A 21,483-nucleotide genomic window follows, 5' to 3' on the forward strand; every position below is an offset into this window, starting at 1 on the left:
GTATTTCTCTTATGAAGAGAGCTACCATATTACCATTTTTGTCAAAATATTGTCATGGATTAAAAGTTTTGATCTTCCAATGGAGTCATTTAAAAAAGACTGGGATTCTTTTAGGTAATGCCTCTAGGTCAATCAACTCATACTTAGCCTTTTGAGGAGCTCAAAAGAACTAAAATCTATTTATTTGCAGAACAAGTTTCCAGCAACGTTACTTTCACAAGTTTTTGGTTCAAGATGTGCTAAATCTGGAATCAGAATCTGGATTGTCCCTCTTCACCTTACTTACAGGATCTATGGGACACTGAAGATGTCAGCATTTGTATCAACAGACCTCAGTGTCTTCTTTTCTCAAAGGCAATTTTCTTCTTGATGTGTATATCATGTATCTCATGATCAAATAAGCTTATCAAAGTAAACATGAAAGGATGAAAAAGTGTACTGGTTCAAATTGTTATGGATTTGGTTACTGCTAGTTAGGGGGAGACACCATAGTGACAAAAGAGAAAAAAAAAACATTTCATTACTTGTCTATAGCATTATTTCAACGTTTAGGTGATGGGAAGACACATGGGAAAGACAGGAGAGCTGGGTGGCACCAGATGAAAAAGTATAGAGAATGGCATTGAGAGCATAGGAAGAGAAAGGCTACCATGAGCATTGCTGCCTCGATTTTCTACTTCTCTATCAGCTGGTGCTACAGTTTGAACATGGCTTGTCTTCTCTTAAACTCATGGCGCTTAAACCTCAGGATGATTACAATAGTGGATACACTCTGACATTGTATATCTAGGTGGGATCTTTGAATGGGAACTAGCCCAAGTGGCTTTCCAAAAGAGATGAGACGAGAAACACACTGTGTTCCCTGTCTCTCACCAAATGATGGACTCTGTTACCCAGGACTCTGTCAGAAACGTGTCACCACAGAGACTTTACAAGCCTCTTCAGCCTTGAGGAACGTGATCAAATAAATGTAATTCTTTTGGAAAATATCTAATCTGTGGTATTGTGCCAGTAACAACAACAATGGTGTTGTAACATAGCTGGCGGTTTACTGACAACCGGCGAATTATTTTTTGACATTTTTAGAACAATGCATGTATTTAGCACTTCCTGTGTTATGTGGAACAGTTGATACACAGCTACCAATGCCAAATGCTGCAAAATGAATAATTGTTTTTGCCTTTGGAATTCAAGTCATTTGTATGGTTTGTAAAGAGGCACCATTTGCAATTCCCATAGGAGAGGGTAGAACGGCCATCCCCGTCCCAGATTTAAAATGGTAATGCAGTGAGCAAAGGCTCAGTCAATGAAATGCCAGCCACACAAGCAAGGGTTCACATCTCTAGAACCTATGTAAAAATGTAGTATGGAAGCATACATCTATAGCTCCTGTCACTCCTGTGCTCAGTGGCATGTGACTATGGAGGTTCCCTGGAGGTAACCAGCCTTTGCTTATCAATGATCAACACGTTCAGTGAGTGACGCCTCAGAGTGTAAAATGGACACTGATGGAGGAAGATACCCAGTGTTGACTGCACATGTAAGTAAGGACACAGATGGCACACATGGATATGTACACACACACACACACACACACACACACACACACACACACACTAAGGGTATTCATGCTGGCAGGTAGACTTATAGTCACTCTGAGTTCTCCACCGACAAAGTAATACTGCTATACCAATTGTTATGAAATCCAAACAGTGAGATAAAATGAATAATTTTGTCACACATGAAACTATACTCCATTAAATGGTGATACTATTTGTTAGGAACCCCTAATAAGAAGAGAGTTTAATAAATCAGTCATGAGACTAAGAAACAGAGGCATCAGCAGATGCAAAATCTACTAATTGATAATTCCTATGGTTGTTAGTTTGTCATATGCACACATGCATTGACACAATAAAAACAAACACAGCATATTTATTTTATCTAAAGCATGCCTTTCCCTTGGCAGTATGTCCTAAGGGCAGTCTGTCATCTACCAATCCCATCTAAAAAGACTGTAGCATCCAATCAATCTTTTGTAGCATGTATGTCTGCTGCTCTTATAATTGTGACTTTTAAGAAAAATGGTAGGGAGATGTAGCTGAAGCTACTTCATCTCTTTTCAGATTCTCAGATAGAACCATTATGGAGGATTCTGGACTGAAATGGCCTACAATGCACTGGCGTTAAGTTTCCTTGAAGACATATATCAGCTAACCACAATATGCAATCAGCTGCCCACACTTGAGGAAACAAACCAGAAAGCCACTGTTCTTTAATCACAGAACTGAAAGAAATGCATAAGTGAAATGACAGGCTATTAATTTTGGTTTGGAAAACATGAATAGAACTTTTGATGAAGCTTAATTTTCTTTTGGCTCTTCAGAAATGGATAAATCATTTAAAATAAAAATAGATGTGTTATGGAACACTCATTTCTCTCAATATTTATTATTTGGGGAAAGTTTTTTTTTTTCTTTGTGAAGAACGATAATGATAAAGCGCTCACATGAATGCTTTGAAACAGCACAGGACTCATTTTCTGATGCTTGGCTGAGTTCTAGATGCAGAAATTATTTACTGTAATTTAAGTAAGCTTCCAGTATATAGAATTTTAATTAAAAGTTATGATATTTCATTAACTGCTGTCACACATTGCTATCACTGCCAAATGAGGCTTGGCCATCACTTAGAGACAGTTTCCTAATGTCTACATTTTTGTCTCCCACCTGAGTCAAATACAGCATTTAAGATAAACATCAGCTGCCATAAGACATGCAAGAAAAATTATAGGTAAGCAGGTAAAAATAGTATATAATTCAAGCTTCCTTATCACATACAAAATTTACATTAATAATTTTACCAGAGGTTTCATTATAAAGTTCACCGATTTGAGAATGGCTGTCAGCCTTTAAAAGTCTTGTCCCTGGTAAGGTATGTATATTCATGTGCATTAAAGGATGTAGAAAAAAACTAAGAAAAAAAGTGAAAATCGTTTGGAAGAAAATAAACTTAAATGTGTACACCAGAAAGCCCCCTTTGTATTTGCAAATTCCTTCTACCATTTGCTAGATAATAGCCAGAACTTTCCATATCTGGGTTGACAAATTCACTTTGAAGAAAGCTGAGGGGATGCACTGAGGAAGACATGTGCAAACCACCACTGCATTTTAATTAAGACTCATGCTTGCACATAGCAGAGGAGCCATCAGGACAAGGCTCCCTTCTTAATTACTGAGAAACTTCCTAAGTGACCAGTGAGGGAACAGGAAACATATAAGTGAATGTACCTGGCGTGAATGCTGGACTGAATCTTCCTTATTTTTTCAGTTTTTACCAAGCCTAGAGATGACATTTTTAAATAACAATTCATCAAGTGTTCCTCTTTTCCCAAAGACTACAGCCTCCTGCCTGATGCCACCAAGACAGCATGGTGGTCACTGGGGCAACAGAGGAGTGAGCAGCTTGCAGCCCCCTCCATCTTCTCTGCTACTACAATTCAGGTAGTCATTTCTGTTCAATATTTCAAGACATCACAGAAAAAAAAAAAAGCCCAGGACACATTCCAGTTAAAGACATATATTGAGGTTCCTCATCCTTTATATGCAAATACTTTGAAGATTTTTGAAGAAATGTTTGGATAAAGTTTCGCTGTGTTTACCTTCATTGGTAACCTGAAAGCAACTTTTATTCTCTAAAAGATTGATTCTCAAGTTTACAGAGTAATCTACACCTTTGGGGGTTAGAGAGTTAAAGTTACCTAAATATATTCTTCAGTGTCCATTTTGTCAGGCATAAGTGGACATAAACCTTAATTTTTTTCTAAGAAAGAAACACACACACACACACACACACACAAACACACACACACACACACCATTACAATTCTTTAGCCCAAGATCCTGAATGAAGAATAATAAAATAATAAAATTGTTGATGGAGATTGAAGAATGAATGAGATCTTTTCTTGATTCACCTAGTCAGGTTTTGTGTGCTATTAGCTTTGTAAATATTGTAGAAATATTTATATGCCTGTGTGAAAAAAATAAATAAATAAACTTGGAACCGTGAGAAAGAGGGAAAACTTTTGTGTGAGCACCTTTTTTATTTTTTATTTATTTATTTATTTTTGGTAATGAGAGGTGAGAAGAAATAATGGAAAATCAACAGGTGGGCCTCAGGCTGAAGTTTCATCTAAAGAAGTAAGTATCATGCTAAATGCACATGACTGAGCAAAAGCTTGAATCATGAGACAGATAGAAGGACAGAGATCCCATAATCCTTTTCAAATGCAAGTGCTTAATGACCTAAGGCAGCCTGTTAGTCCAGTGTCCTGAGAGTTCCCTCACTCCCAGTAATTTCACCCTGGACCAATCCTTCAACTCATAGGCCTTTGGGAGACATTAAAGAGGTAGCAGATAACACATACCAAGTGATGTTCCAAATGCTCTGTGTATGTCACTCTTACACTAATAGTGACTTTTTGAGACAGAAGCAGTTCATATACCATTTACTAGACCAGGCAACTGAGTACAGTGGAGATCAAGTAACTTCCCTGTGACTCCAGAGAGAAAAGGCTATAAGCTTGGAGAGAGCTGAAATTTAAGTTTGCTGTGAAGCCTGCTTGTGTTTTTTTCTTTTCTCTTTTCCCCCTCAGATTTGTCCTCTTTTTTTAGATAAGAAAGTAACTACCATTTAAAACAAAAATCTTTGATTATACTGAGGTACAAGGGGATTTACAACAGATATAGGGAATGAAAATTATCCATGAAAGCAGTTCTATAGTGAAAATGCCAGCTATGAGGTTGGGCTCATGCCCCACAGACAACTGACAGTAAGGTTTTATACACACACACACACACACACACACACACACACACACACACGAGGCATGCATGCAACCCATTATATATATATATATAATCAACCAGTCCCCTCCCCTCCCACAGATTCACTCTTCTGTTTCCCTTCCCTTTAGAAAGGAACATGCTTCCCAGGGATATCAACTGAACATGGCATAACAAGATACAATAAGACTAGACACAAGCTCTCATACTTGTTGATGCTTGAAGCTGCTTATGCCACTGTGCAATATCTCTTCTACACATCTTAAAAATGCATTTACTTTTATTCTAGATATCAGTCTTTTCTGCTCTTTCGTTGACGCTAGTTTTGATATGAAGTTGATACATCTTGATTTTATTTAACTAATATCTTCTTTTAGTTGTCCACAATACTTTAAAAAATATTAAATTGTCAGAGATAGCTGGAACATGTCCTTAATGCCAGCAGTCAGAGGTCAGAAACAGTCAGATCTCTGTTAGTTTGAAGCCAGCTTTGCCTGCATAGTGAATTCCAAGACAAGTATGGTTACATAGAAAGACCATGTATCAAAAATATGTATATGTGTATACATACATATATATATATATATACATGTAATAATATATATAAGTATATATACACATATATATATTTCAAGTTGTCAGAACAGACATTTTCTCTTACTCTGAATCATAAAGAGAAAGTGTTACTGTTCACTACTAAGTAAAATGTCTGGTATTGATTTTAGTAAATGCTTCCTAGAAGGGCTTTTAGTGTTTAAAAAAAAAAGTGTTTTCTTTATTTTTGAAAATTTCAAAAACACGGACAGTAAAATGTATACAATGAAATATGAACATATTTTCTCCACATTGCCACTCTACGTTTTCCTCCCCACTATAAATCTTGTTCTTTTCTTTGTCTCTCTCTCTCTCTCTCTCTCTTTGGTAACCCACTAAATCTAATCACTGCTACCTAACTGTACTTGTTGTGAGCAAGCCCAGCAACCAACAGCTACATACACAAAACCCAATGGATCCCCATCCACCAGCAGCTATCCACTGTAATGAACTTCTAAGAGATAAGGTCTGGCTTCATCCACCTGTTTATGCTGGGATTTTGGTTGACCTGACCTCCTGCAATTCTTGTGCAGCCAGCTACAGCTACTGTGAATTCATGACTGTGTCAAGTTCAGAAAACAATATTTCGTAGCTCCACTGCAATCCTTGAGCTCTTCCATCCTTTCTGCATCATTATAGAAGAATTTTAAAATGATCCCTTTCATTCCCAGTTTGCCATGTTTTTTAATTCTTTTTTTTTTTACTTTATTTTATTTTATTATTAGTTACATTTTATTAACTCTGTATTCCAGCTGTATCTGCTCCCTCATTTCCTCCCCAAACCCTCCTTCCCTCCCTCATCTCCTCCCTGCCCCTTTCCAAGGCCACTGGTTGGGGAGGGCTTCCTCCCCTTTTATCTGATCCTGTTTTATCAGGTATCTTCAGGGCTGGCTACAAAGTCCTTCTCTGCGGCCTAGCAGGACTGCTCCTCCCTTTGGGGGTGGGGAGATCAAAGAGCCTGCCATTAAGTTCCTGTCAGAAATAGTCCCTGTTCCCCTTCCTATGGGAAACCAATTGGTTACTGAGCTACCACAAGCTTCATCTGAGCAGAGGTTCTAGGTTATATCCATACATGGTCTTTGTCAGTCTCAGAAAAGACCCCTGTGCCCAGATATATTTGGTCCTTGTGGAGCTCCTATCCTTTCCACGTCATACAAAAACTGTCTTCTTTCATATGATTCCCTGCACTCTGCCGAAGGTTTGGTTATGAGTCTTAGTATCTGCTTTGATACAGTGCTACATAGAGTCACTCAGGGGCCCTCTGTGATAGGTTCCTGTCCTGTTACTTGTTTTCTCCTATGTCCAATGTACCTCCCATTTGTCTTTCTAAGTGAGGACAGATCATCTTACCCCGGGTCCTCTTTCTTGTTTTTTAATTCTTTTACATTTGGATCAACTAAATTTTCTTTATTTTTTTTTTCTGTGACATTTGCAATGATTAAATGGTCTTTGCCTGTTAATAAAGTAACTGGAGTGTAGTGATTGATTACCCAGTGTTCATTCAACATTGTGTTTCTGACAGAGTTATTCCTTGAGCATGATGTCATATATTTACTGAAATAGTTTTGCTAGCAATTCTTTTAGAATTGTTTGAGTCTATGTTTATGAAAACAAATGGCTCCTATGTATTTTTTTTTCTTGTTCTATTGTTTTGAGGTTTGCAATCTGGATAATGATGGCCCTGTCAGGTGCTAGATACTGTCTCAGCTTTAGCTGTTCTTGGGAGAGTGGTAACTCTACTGCCATTTCCCCCTCACATCTGTCAGAATAATGCTGATGAAAACTACTACATCTAGAGTTCAGCTCATGCAGTTCTGCATCGCTTATCCGAGTGGTTCTCTACCTTCCTAATGCTGTGATCCTTTAATACAGTTCTTCATCTGTGATGACCCCAGCCATAAAATTACTTCATTGCTACTTCATAACAGTAATATTGCTACTGTTATGAATTGTCATGTAAATAGTTTTGGAGCCTGAGGCTTGGCAAAGGAGTGTCCCAGTTGTTGAGAACCATGGCTTAACTTTTGCATTACAGAACAGAAAAATCAAGCCACAGAAATGAGGGGAAGAATATCATGCTTAGTAAATGACAGCCTGCATCTTTAGTTCATGTCTCTGTAAATTTCAAGTCAATGTCTTCAATGATTAAAAGTATTATACAGGGTTTTATATCTTTTAAAATTTATAAATTGTGTCTTCTAAGTACCCTTTTATTTCCTCCATAATTTTACTTATCATTGGAATTATTATATTCTCCTGTTTTAGTTTTGAAATGTTCCAATCTGTGCTGATTTTTCTTGTTTTACTTTCCTATTGGTTATCTGTACCTATACATTTTCTTGTTCATAAATTTCCATTACTAGACATTTATTAAATTTGCTGATATTTTAAGAATTCACTTTTGATTTTGTTGATCATTCTTTACAGACATAACCAAGTTGAAGTGGCCAGAACTTAGAGTGATAGGCATCATGTTTGATAAGAGAGGCTGTATGGTAGGTACCTTGCATAGAAGCAGTCACCAGACTAGGAAGCATCACTCTCAGTGAGTATGGCAAGAGAAAGGCAGACATCACCTCCCAAGCCTTAGTCATTCTAGTTAAACACTAGAATGGAGACGCCATCACAACAGTAGTGAATACTAAAAATTCCTTCCATACTAGGAGAGAGAAAGCCTTGATTTAGACTTTCATTGGTATTATCAACATTTTCGTAAACATAGATTTCGGCACAATTATTTGCTTTTGGTAAAATCATTCTTTTTTCATACATCTGTGCTCATACTTTTAACTTTTTTTTTTGAGTTAGGTAAATTATATCACAGAGAAGACCTTAGAAAGAGAAATGTAGCTTAATGGTAGAGATCCCCATACAGTGTGCTCTAGAATCCAAATTCAATCCAGAAATAAAATACTGATAAATAAGATTTTCTAATGTCATGCCTCCTGCTCTCATGTTTGCCCAATAGATCAGCCATTGTTTTGTGTTCACACATTCTCCATCAGACATCTTTTCAGAGCCTATAGGGGGTTATACCATACAGGTGTGTTTGTGTAATGAGCTTTGTGAATAATTTTTAATTAGTACCACTCTATGTTTACATACCTCAAAGGAACACTGTGGGTATTTGACAATTAATGCTTATAAATCATCCAAAGGACCCTTAGGTAGAGAGATGCTATATAAATGAATGACTCAGTAGTGAAAATAATAATTCACTCCTTTGCTGGTTGCTTGAATTGAATCTTGAAGTTGGAGGAGACACATACAAGATGTAGATATATAAAAAAGAAAATATTTCTATATCCCCTTTAAGTCAAAACAGAAACAATCTGTGAAATATGGAACTTAATGTAATACATTAGATAATGGGATACATTATCTATTCTTTAGATGTCAGATCAAATTTTCTATTTTCTTATAGTTCTTAGATAAAGAAGTAAAGACTATCATCATTTCTTTGGGTTAATGTGTGTAATCTAATAGTGTTTTCTACGTAAGTACTCAATGTTGTTTAACAATAAATTATGGTTTTATAGCTAATTCAAATATTATCAATAGTGCAATAAATATATCTGCAATAGTTCTAGAAAAAGGTTTTTAAAATTCAAATAAGCAGAAAGCTCCAAGGAACCTTCACACCCCAAAAGCAATGGCTCTCTCCATGCTGGCTCGTTGATTTTCCTGCAGTATTATAGGCCAGAACATGTCTCTGACAACAGCCTTCCCTTCTGACCCCACAGGAGGGAAAGGAGAATGGAATTCAAAATTGGTTTTGTGTATGGTCCTAAATCTGGCCAATTTCTCTATTAGTTATTTGAATCATAATAGTTTTGAAGATGCATCAAACTTCAAAGAACAATGATAATGAGTTCACTTTATTGCAAAGTAATGCAAAGTAAACTAGGATCTAGGGGTTTCATTACATCAGATAAGATCTTCAGCACTGAGGATGTATTTAAAATTACATTAGATATCAATTCTTTTTTAAAAATAATTTTTAAGTTAATATATTTATTCACTCTACATCCGGACCATAGCCCCCTTTCTCTCCTCTCAATCCCACCCTCTCTCCTGCTACCCTCTTCCCCCAATCCTCAGAAAACGGAGCCCTACTCAACTCACCCAGCCCAGCTCATTAAGTCGCATCAGGTCTCATCAAGTCCTCTTCCCCTGTGACCTGGTGAGGCAGCTCCACCAGGGGAAAGTGATAAAAAAGCAGTCAACAGAGTCCATGTCCGAGACAGCTCCCTCTCCCCCTACTAGGAGACCCACATGAAGTCTGAATTGCTGATACGGTATGCAGCAGATAAATATCAACTCTTATCCTCACTTTTTCCAAATTATATTTTCCCTGTATTAGCAAACTTATTTTGAGAACTTCTTTGATTTTCTTTTGTTTTGTATTTATTTTATGTGCCGCTACAAGAATAAAAAAAACCTTAGAAAAAGACTTACCTTATTTTTAGTTGTGTGTATTTCTATGTATCCATGAGAATATGAGTGCACACGAATGCAGGTGCCCATGGAAGACAAAAGAGGAGGTTTATCTCCTGGAGCTGCAGTTACTGGCTGTGAACCACCTCAGTTAGCCATGTTGCCAGCCCCAGTGATACAAGCTCTTAGAATACTATCTAGCTTGTTTTCCTTTTATATATCAGCGCCATACATCTGCTTCCCATATAATAAACAGCTAAGCTTATTAAACAAATTGGTTAAAAATCTAAAACTCTATAAGCCCCCTCCAACAAAAATGAAATTATTATAGGGTGTGTTATAATAAATAAAACAATTTATTTATTGCCATAAGAGTTTCTAATTTTCTGAAAACAGAGGCCTAAAAGGAAATGATGGAGGCATAGGCTTTTCTCAAATGAAATCAGTGATACCTCATGCCATGATGAAATGACCAGTGTGTTCTCTGAATCTGATGTCAAGTCAGCTTTAAGTGGCCTGATGGGGGTGGGAGAGGAAGAACTATGCCACCTACCAGAGCTTTCTCCTTGAATGTTCTCTGATGCTGGCTGCTTATTGTACACCAACACAACAAGGTATAGAAGTGGGAAAAATTTATCAGTTGACTTGCCAGTAGATGAGTGTAGAGATTGTTTATATAAAAAGTTAGTTTTCTTCTATATAATATCAGAACAGGAAAAGAAAGCATGTCATCAAAGTTGAAAACAGTAAAAAAAAAAAAAAAAAAAAAAACTCATGGACTTATTTATGACCCTTAATGCATGCCTTCTCTCAGATCCTACCAGTATGTGTCTCAACTCCAGGGTAACACAGTGGGAAGAAAATGTCAACAAGTAGAAATGAATGCCACTGATAACAACGACTGGGAGTTTATGAACATGTGTTAGTGTTTATCAGCTAAAGTGATTAATGTTGAGCTCCTGAATCCGAGGCACATATAATTTAAAAAGTCACTAGGAATCTCAAGATATGTTGGGATTTGAGCTGAACTATATATAGGTTTAATGGCATTGATTACTCTGAGAGTGCGCTAGATAATTCCAATAAAATCAATAAGAAATTTAAAATGTTTCCTGTTATGGAACTTAAGACCATACTTTAATTTAGTGGCTCTAAGTTATTTTATTTAGTAAAATAGGACAGGCTACTTAAAAAAAAAAAATAAAACAAACCAACTATTCCAATACTTTCACATATACTATTTGCTTCGAGTTGTGTTTTCACTAACCCAGTCAGGATGAGATTTTCTGCCACACCAGCAGGAGTATTTTACAACCAAAATGAAGACCAATCAAACAAAAAGAAAGCAAAAGCAGTTCTGAGGATGCCAAGCTTCTGAATTCAGGAACTGCAGACACACAGGCAGATCTAGAATGAACTCAGTACCAAGGGGATGGTGAACCCTCTTCAAGCAGGCCAGTGGTTCTAAACCTTCCTCATCTTGTGGTGACCCAACAACCATAAAAACAACAAGAACAACAACACTGTGTTGCTATGTCAAGACCACTATAAATCATAACATAAATATCTGTGTTTTCTGGCGGCCATAGGCCACCCCTGTGAGGCTGAGAACCACTGAGCAAGGCACTTATTTTAATCAAAAATCTTTATTAGTGCTGCTGTCATCTGTACCATCCGGTTACTGGGTGTCTGTTCTCAAGCAAGGTCTTTTCCCACTGTTTATGTTGCTGCTTGTCTGGAGAGGTGATGCGGTTTAGAAGGAACATCGATGATACCAGCTTTCCAAACATCCTGGCAGGGGCATTCCCATCTGGGTCTATAATTAAATTTCAGTGAATTGCTCTAGTGAGAGACTGTGTAAGCAAACATGGAAATGGCATTTAAGTCATTGCCTTCAAATGTGAAATTACACACGAAATCATTAAGATACATAATCCTGGATTAACTTCTGACTTTAAGATTAGCTTGTTCTTTGTATCTTGAATCAGTGTCTTACTTCATTTTTAAATCCAGATGAATTAAAAATGATTTTAAATGGCATCCCCTGAGTTCATTGTTAAATTGTATTCTAATCCTGTAATGGTATTAATTAAACTATGGGGAATTTAGTTCTTAGGACTACAAAACTAAATTATTACATTTTTTTCAACGAAAAGATTAAGGGATAGAGAACTGTGAAACATTGGTATATTTAATATATATTAAACATAAATATATTTAAGTAAAAGGGTAGACTCTAAAGAAAATACTTTTAAAAATCAGAAATAGAGATGTCATTAATCAATATCAATACAATTTTAAGTATTTTATGAAGAGGTATAAAGTAGGTTTATTTGGCTTTGATAATCTTTCTATTAGGGATATTTTATTATTGTTGATTTTTAAAAGCAAGACACACTTTTAATAAAGTATTTTAACATTATAGAATATATCATATAGAAAAAGAGACTCTTTTGGTATCAAATCTCTTTCTTTAGCATCCCAAGATAAGCATTGTACACAATATCAGAGATGTATTTTCTTACACAGTTATTTATTTTATAAGCCCACATAGTTTGTTTAGTGAGTGCTGGACCTGAAGTCTGTGGTCATCCCGGTTATGCAGCAAGCATTCCTAACTACAGAGCCATCTCTGCAGCCCCACATTGGAATAGTACCTGCTTGATTTTTTTTTTTTGTGAGGTTTCTATATACAATATTTACTAGTGATGGAGAGATACTTGTGACTAAACATATAAATATATATTTCATATAATGCACAAAGCCTGAAACTTAGAACCGTTGTGAGCCTCTCTTTCTGTGTGTATATGTGTGTGTGTGTGTGTGTGTCAGCGCGCACGTGCATGTATATATGTGTGGTGAGTATTGCTTGGGCCAGTTTTGGTATAGTTCAACTTTAACTAGAAGGTCCACAATATTTTGTTGAGAGGGTCACATTTTTAACAAGGACCTGAAGTATCTGGGAAGGCAAGGCTGCCAGGCAGACTCTAAATGAACAGCAACCTCAGTGGCATCTGCAGAAAGAATCATGAGTTGATATTTTTGCAAGATTTAGTGTGGCAGGCAATCCAAACACTGTATTTATTCACTTGGTGATATTTCATTAGTATGTAGCAATTGGGCAAAACAGTGAGCTCCACTGTGACCCAGCCAGGAGAGCACATCATGTGTTATGTACTTTGATCACGTTCACTCACACTCCTTCTCTTGTCAAGCCTCTCCTAGTCCCCTTCATCTTTTCAAATAACGTTCTTTAAGATACTATGTCCAGAGCCAATGAATTCAGCAAAGACGAGAAAGCAGCGCTTTCACCAGTCTATTTAACAAAGATGAGGGACAGAGACATCAATGGTTGAGAAGTACTTTTTGTAGGAGGGAGCCACTGTTGAGGATTGGGCCTAGAAATGGCTTTGGTGGACCACTGCAGCTTTGGCTGTGTATTTACTGCCTTATTGACAGTGCAATGTAAACTCTGATTTTCCAGTCTTTTTGTCTTTTAAAAGTGGGACATATCAGAGAGACCCAACTTTAAGGATGTTGCGGCAGAGGATGTAGTGCAATTGGTAATGTTAACACTACGTTTGCTGTACGTCGGTAACGACAGAATTATTGTAAATAGCTTGTAATGTTTGGTTTTCCTTCAAATAAACTAAGTCGTGGGTGAGCTGGAAAAAAAAAAAAAGATACTGTGTCCACTTTCTTGTTTCACACACATCCCCCGTCTGGAGAACAGCAGTGGCAGCTGTATTTCTGAGTTTGGCTTAATTGATTTAAAATGATCTTTACTTTTTCTACTTTTCTACAAACAAGAAGATTTCACTCTTGTTTGTGTTTGAATAAAACATCATTGTCTGACTTGAATATATTTTCTTTTTCTCTTAATGAGTATTCAGGCTGAGTATGACCACAATACAGGTAGACCATTATCTCTATTGTATTCTGACAGATTTCTTTGGGTATTTCTATTTTTAAAGAAGCTGTGCTTTATTTAATGACTATTTTATCCCCCTTTTTAATTTTTGAGATTATATCTTAATTACAATATTTCTATTTTCTCTTTCTTCCTTCCAAACCTTCCCATATACTCCTCCTCACTCTCCATCAAATCCATGGCTTCTTTAACTGATTGTAGTGGTACAAGTTTATTTTTTTGGTCCTGTATTATGTCCAATGGTTTGTTCTTCTAGTTTTGTGCCACTGCCTTGGGAATTTGTTACTACGGCTATAGGCTGTAACTTAAAATCCAGGATTGTGATGCCCGGTATTGTTCTGTTTGTTAAGGATGGCTTCAGTTTTTCTGAGTCTTTGGTGCTTCCATGAGGGTTTCAAAATTTAAAAGAAAACCCTGTGATGAAGATTGCAGTGAATCACACATTGGTAGTGCAGTCATTTTAACAATACTAATTTGCTGGCCATAAGCATGGAAGACTTTCCATCTTCTAGTATCTAGTATCCTCATTTTTTTCTTTAGTGTACTATAGTTTTCATTGTGGACATTTCCCACATCTTACTGGATAGCTTTGTTTTTAGCTATTTAATTTTTTTGCATTTTTATTAATTATTATTATTTATTACAATTTGTATCCTGGCTGTGGCTTTATCGCTTGTCTCCTCCCAATCCCACCCTTTCTCCTTCTTCTCTCCCTATGCCCACCCCCCCGTCCACTGATGGGGGAGGTCCTCCTCCCCTTCTGTCTGACCTTAGCCTATCAGGTCTCATCAGGACTGGTTGCACTGTCTTTCTCAGAGGCCTGGCAAGGCTGCACCCCTAAGGAGAAGGTGATCAGAGAGGCTGCCACTGAGTTTATGCCAGAGAGGACCCCTGCTCCCCTTACTAGGGAACCCACTTGGAGATTCAGTCTATGGGGTACATCTGAGCAGGGAATATAGGTCCTCTCCATGCATGGTCCTTGGTTGGGGTATCAGTCTCTTGGGCCCAGTTTATTTTTGGCCCTGTTGGAGCTCCTGTCCCCTCCAGGTCTTTCTATCTCCCCCTTCTTTCATAAAATTTCAACCATTCTAGCCAAAGTTTGGCCATGAGTCCCAGCCTCTGTTTTGATGCCTCAATCAGTGGAGTCTTTCAGAGGCCTTCTATGATAGGCTCCTGTCCTGTTCCCTGTCTTCGCCAGATTCCAATGTCTATTGCTCTTTTATTTTTGAGTTTGCTGTAAATGGTCTTGTTTTGCTGATGAATTTGTTAATATGTTCATTATTGGTTTCTGGCACAGACTATTAAGATTGTATCTTGCTATGTTGCCTCAATGTTTACTAGATGGAAACATTTCCTTTAGAGGCGTTGGTGTGTGGGATCCTGGCTTTCATTTTTTTCTTTCCCTTATGCATCCTTGTATTTCTTTGTCTTGGTTTACTGTTTTAGCTGTGAATTAAAAAAATAGATTTTTATGTAAAAAGGGTATCAACAGATCTCTTAAATGTTTTTAATATAGTGTGTTAAAACTATTCTGTGGCACAAGCCACAGAATGTGTTTGCAATTCAGAGCACAAGTATTAGAAAGAGATTCTTAAATTCCACCATGGGGACTTCCGGATGGAACAATCAAACCTCAAAACCCAACCTTGGTGACTAATATTTTTCTAGTACATCTCTACCTCTTAAAGGTTCTATGATACAAATACTGCCTCCAGTTCAGACCACGTGTTCAGATAAATACATGAGCCTGCAGTGATGCTTCTCATTTGAACCTCAGCAATATGAAAAAGTACAATAAGGTAGGGGGAAATATGGTAATGTAAGTTTCTTCACATGATACTAAAATGTGAAATGTTAGTGTGTGAGACAGGAGCATTTCAGTGAGACTTCTTGGTAATAAATTGCCCTTTTCGCCATCATTCTGAATAGCAGTATCGAATTTGAGAACAAGATACTGAAGATAACTACTGTATTTTTTTGCCTTATATGATACTGTGTACTTCTCCAGTTCTTCCCAGAAGTTATTTTTCTCATCAGTTTTGTTAAGGAATGTTTTCAGATGATAAATATACGAATTTGACCTTTACCCTCAGGGGAATTCTGTTAGTTGTTCATGTCAGCCAAAATCTTTACTGCAATCAAGTCCTCAAATATCCCCATATTCCTTAACAACTTATTTTTTTTTCTCTGAATATCTTGCTGTAGATAACACTAACTTGTTCTGTGTTGGTGGAAATTAATTTTGTATTTTAGATTGAATCAGTATGTGCCCTGTTTTTTTCTTGCTTCTTTCACTTAATGTAATGTTTGTGGATTTCTTACACAGTGTTACATATAATAGTAATTCATTATTTTCTTGGTCAATATTTTGCTGTCAAGACACACAAACACACACACATGCACATGTATACACTTGCACACACACACTTACAAACATACACACACACTATTTTGTATATCTCCTCACCTATTGATTGACAATCATGTTTTCAGTTTGGAAGATTTTAAAATGCTTTCATTTGCATTCGTAAAACATTTTGGCCAAGACCACATCAGTTTGACTCAGTGAGAGGATTAAACTTCAAAATTAAACATCCAGCTTAATATTGCATAGTCATATTTCCACTGTCAACACTGTAAACTCTGGAAACTTTTACCTCCAATGCAGCAGGACAAAACTGCCCTGTAGAGCTCATGATAAATGTTTGTGGTAATTTCTTCACTGAATTAAGTTTGAAATCATGCAAGGAAAGTCAGTTGGAGCTTGTCAGTATAAATCACAGAAATTAAGAAGGGAAAAACACAATAAATGACATCTAGGCAGTGTGAATTCACTTGCAAAACAAAGGTGCCAATCTCCCACATTAAGTGCTCAGCCATGAATATGTCGTGCCCATGAGATTTCTAACAGAATCATTTACTGGTGGCATTGAGGGGAGACTGTATAGAAAGGGCCCCAAAAGAGAATATGATCCTGTTAAATGAGGAGAAAAATATTTCAGGACCTATTAAATAATTAAATTAACCAATTAAAAATCCTTTTTTATTATACACTGTTAATGATTTGTATTAGAATATTTAGAAAATATTTAGATATTCCAACCAAGGACCATGTATGGAGATAAACTAGAATCTCTGCACAGATGCAGTCCATGGCATCTCAGTCTCCAAGTGGGTACCCTAGTAATGGGAACAGCGGCTGTCTCTGACATGAACTCATGTCAGTTCATGGCTGGGTCTTTGATCGCCTCCCCTTGAGAGGGGAGCAGCCTTACCAGGCCACAGAGGAAGGCAATGCAACTAGCCTTTATGAGACCTGATAGGCTAGGGTCAGAGGGAAGGGGAAGAGGACCTCCCTTATCAGTGGACTTGGGGAGGGGCATGGGAGGAGATGAGGGAAGGAGGGAGGGCAGGATTGGGAAGGAACAAATGAGTGAGGGGGCTACAGCTTGGATAAAAGTGAATAAATTGTAATAAATAAAAAAATTCTTTTGCAAAAAAAAAATTCTTTTGCTTCCTTCTATTTACATGTTTTAGAGATTGCAGCTATGGAAGTTCAAACTCCTCAGTAGGAAGGGTTTTGGCACTCTTTTGTTCATTTCTTTATGCTCAGCATTTACACTGCTCTTGAGTTCTAAAGGACAAGTTCATGTCTGATGGATATTAAGGTTCTGTTTGCTTTTGTTTCATGTGATGGCTGAATTCAAGGGTGCTTCAGGCTTTTCTGTCATCCAAGAAATGGCATCAACTGAGTGCTAAATGTTCTGCATTCATTTTCATTGTCAAATAAAGAACAAACTGCACATTCCTGAATGTTCATTAGAAGACAGGTGATTTGCATGTCTACCTCCCAGGTACTACTCTGCAGCACAATGTTCAATCCTGTTTGAAGTACTCTAGGGTGGTATCCACAGTACTATCTATTCAAGATTGACTGTGTGCTCAGCCTTGGGCAAAGAGTTGTATATTCATTGCTATTCTTATCATGTAGACTGGAGAACTGTGTCTGCTTCTTTTCTGACATGTTTCTCCTGAACAAGAGGCAATAAATTCTCAGTTACTTGATTTCATTCTGGGAAAAGGCATTTCATGGCAGTGAGGGTTTGGTAACTGCTCAGTGGGTAAATGAATGGATGGATGATAAGAAAAATTTATAGGGGCTAGATTTTCAGAAAATCAAGGAAGGCCTGCTTTTTGTTTCTGAAATAGTACACTGTAACACTTCTTTGTCAGTAGCAGGACTTTGTAAATTGTGTCCACAGTCAAAGAAATCCCATTGAAGTATCAAAAATTCACTGAGAAAAAAAGAATATTAAAACAAAATAATAAAAAAGAAAAACACTGTGTGGCCTTAAGGACATTAGAAGATGCAGACTACTTGAACTACTTAATCAAGGTCTTTAATGTAAAAAGAAAAAAAAAGTTTGCATAATCTAGGATTTTATCACATGCAAAGGCTTTTACAGGTCGATGAGATGGTGGAGAAGTTAAAACACTTGTCACACAAACATGAGGACCTGAATTCAATTCCTGAAACTCATGGAAAGAAGAAAGAGCACCAACTTCACAAAAACTGTCCTCCCACTGTCATGAGTGCTGCGATATGATGAGTGTATGCACACGCTCAGGCACATACATACATGCATACATGCACATACGTACACACACACACACACACACACAACACAAGAGGTGCTAGGGCTCTTAGGGCTGATGCTGTTGTTCAGAGGGTAAAGGTACTTAATACCATAAACCAGGAAACACATCGGATGGAGAGAACTGACTTCTGTAAGCTGGCCTCTAACTTCTACACGCCCACATGGGCATGAGCATGTGCCTGTGCGTATGCACACACACATGTACACACACACACAAACAAACAAAAAAACAAATAGATTTAATAAAATAAACAAATAAAGCAGTGGTAAGCGGGCTCTGTGAACTTTAAGAATATGTAGGTCTAAAAACTGAAGCCAGTGACAGAGAATATTGAAAAGGACTCAATCAGACTCTTCAGGTTTTGAGCAAATCTTTTAGGAGATGGGCAGTTCTGTTCTTTGTGCAACATCTGACCTAATCTCAGTTAACTAAAACTATTACTGTCTCTCTTAGCAGCTATATGTATTTCAGCTTTAATATTATCAAAATTAAATACAGTGTTATTAGGAAAATCGTTAACATCACTGTAGGTTTCTTTTGTAATACAATTTCTCCAGATATTATATTTAATCATGACATTTTTATACATAAGAAATATGTTCTTTGATGGCACTCACCTCCATTACCTTCACACCCTTCAAACATTGTTTTTCTCCCATTTATTTATTTATTTATTTATTTATTTATTTATTTAATCACTTTACAGTATGATCCTAGTCCCCTCCCTTCTCTCTTCCCAGTCCCACCCTCATTACTCCATTCCTCCTCTCCCTTGTTCTCAGAGAAGGGAAGGCCTCCAATTAACACCAACCAACCCATCCTGGCACCTCAAGTCTCAGTAAGACTAAGTGTATACTCTCCCAACTAGGCCAGACAAGGCAGGGCAGCCTGGGGAAAGGAATCTAAAGGCATGTAACAGAGTCAGAGACAGATCCTTCTTCTGTTGTTAGGGGACCCACATGATGACCACGTGGCACATCTGCTACATACATGCAGAGTGTCTAGGTCCATCCCATGCATGCTCTTCGGTGAATGGTTCAATTTCTGTGAGTCCTCATGGGCCCCGGTTATTTTATTCTGTAGATCTTCTTGTGGTGTTCTTGAATCCTCTGGCTCCCTCAAATTTTCCTCCAACTCTTCCACAACGCCCCCACCCCCAACCCGGAGCTCAGCCTACCATTTGTCTGTGGGTCTCTGCATCTGTTTCCATTAGCTGCTGGATTAAGTCTCTCAAAAGACAGTTATGCTAGGCTTCTGTCATGCATGTCTTTCTGGATCTGGGTTACAAAACTCAGGATGATCTTTTCTAGTTCCATGCATTTGCCCACAAATTACATGATGTCTTTCTTTTTAACAGCTGAGTAGTATTCCATTGTGTAAATGTACCACATTTTCTTATGCATTCTTTGGTTGAGAGACATCTACTTTGTTTACAGTTTCTGGTTATTATTAATAAAGCTGCTATGAACATAGTTAAGCAAATGTCTTTTTGGCATGGTGAAGCATCTCTTGGTTATATTTCCAGGAGTGGTATACCTGGGTCTTGAGGTAGATCTATTCGCAATTTTCTGAGAAACATCTAGATTGATTTCCACAGTAGTTGTATAAGTTTGTACTCCCACCAGCAATGAAGGATCAACCATTCTTATCTTGTTTATTCTTAATAACAATTTATCTATTGCAATGCAGAGAAATCTTTCCTCTTTGATTCCAAGGAGCATTACTGTTTTAAGTCTCAGAAAATATGCAAGAGATATTTGTCATTTCTTATCCCTATAAGTGTTTACAGAATTTGAAACAGGAATAGGACACTTTTGGAAGTCTAATTTAATAATTAAAATTGGGTAATTTCATTTTGTGATTTTAAGTCAAAATCTGCTTGTTTATGTACATTGTAGAATGTCTGAAATAAGTATAGTTATAAGAAATACAAATTTCATTTCATTTTTGATAATCATTTAGTAACAATGGCCAAGAATGTTTCATTCACCACTAGACAATGAAATTTACTGAGAATAGGAAATTCACATAATTAAATAATCAAATGTGTTTGAAATATTTGACAATGCTTACTAAAATGTGTAAAAGGAGCCAATGATTATTCAATGGTCCTTTGAAAGTAATTATTTGAAATGTCCAGATTTATAAACAGAGAGATAAAAAGTAAGCCAATTTCAGAGATTTGCAAATAGGCTTCTGAACTTGTGACTGTAAATTATGACAATTAATTTTAAATACCAAACAAAAATTTTGAATAGGCTTTTGAGTTAACACACAAAAAACTTTAACATAACAATAATTCTATGAGGTGCTGCTTTATGGGATGTTAGAGTCTGATTTAGCAATTGGAGCTGCAGCATAGTTATTGGATGCCCACTGAACGAAATGCTATAAGTAAATAGTGCCCAATGGCAATGGTACTTGTGGCTATCCCACCAAGCATTACTAAGATGTGTCTTGTCAGTGTCATTGCAGTAAGAATCAAGTACTAATTTTCATTGGCTCTTCCCGATGTTCTGCCTATGAATATTCATTATGCAACTTTACAATAAAATTTATTAAAGCTGTGCTTTAAGCATATATCACTGGCCAGTTTTTACGTGAATCCAATGTTTAAATGAATAAGATTATCTTCACCAAGGACCATGCATGGACTGGACTTAGGCCCTCTACACATATGTAGCCAATGGGCAGCTTAGTTCTCATGTGAGTTCCCTAGTAAGAGGAGCTGGGGCTGTTACTGATGTGGACTCTGTTGCCTGCTTTTCAATAACTTCCCTCTGGAGAGGCTGTCTTGCCCGGCCTCATTGGAAGAGGTTGCATCCCATCTTGATGTACTGGGGTGTGTTTGTAGGGGGCCTCCCCTCTTCTGATGAGTAGGGGAGGGAGGACAGAGGTACAGAAAGGGAGGGTGGGACATGGAGAAGAAGGGGTCTATGATCTGGATGCAAAAATGAATAAAGAAGTTTTATAAAAGTACAAAACACATTCACAAGAGTTGCTACTGTATAGAAA

Source organism: Psammomys obesus, unplaced genomic scaffold (genome assembly GCF_907164565.1).
Source record: "Psammomys obesus unplaced genomic scaffold, mPsaObe1.curated_primary_1811, whole genome shotgun sequence".
NCBI lineage: Eukaryota > Metazoa > Chordata > Mammalia > Rodentia > Muridae > Psammomys > Psammomys obesus.